The sequence below is a fragment of the Opisthorchis viverrini genome (genome assembly GCF_000715545.1).
Source record: "Opisthorchis viverrini unplaced genomic scaffold opera_v5_141, whole genome shotgun sequence".
In the NCBI taxonomy this organism is placed as follows: domain Eukaryota; kingdom Metazoa; phylum Platyhelminthes; class Trematoda; order Opisthorchiida; family Opisthorchiidae; genus Opisthorchis; species Opisthorchis viverrini.
Genome location: NW_008751798.1, coordinates 313,930 through 314,236, shown reverse-complemented (window position 1 = coordinate 314,236; position 307 = coordinate 313,930).

Here is a 307-nt window from a genome sequence, read left to right as displayed (position 1 = left end):
AGCAGTCAACAAACAGTTCAATGAAGCGTAAATACACTCGTTCAGCAAGAAGTCAGCAGGTCGCACCGGAAAGTTGTGTATTCGTAACATTAAAACAAACGTCATGATACAATCTGAACGACAGTTACAAAGTGTGGTTCAAGTTCAGGAAGAATGGTAAAGGTGACAACGGATTACAGACACTACAGAACTTTCAAAACATTACACAATATTTGGTGCAGTACTGTCGTCGCGCTGTGGAAGAGATGACATTGACTGATGAAACAAAAAATAATAAAGCTACGTATTGTTAGAATATTTTGGGAAA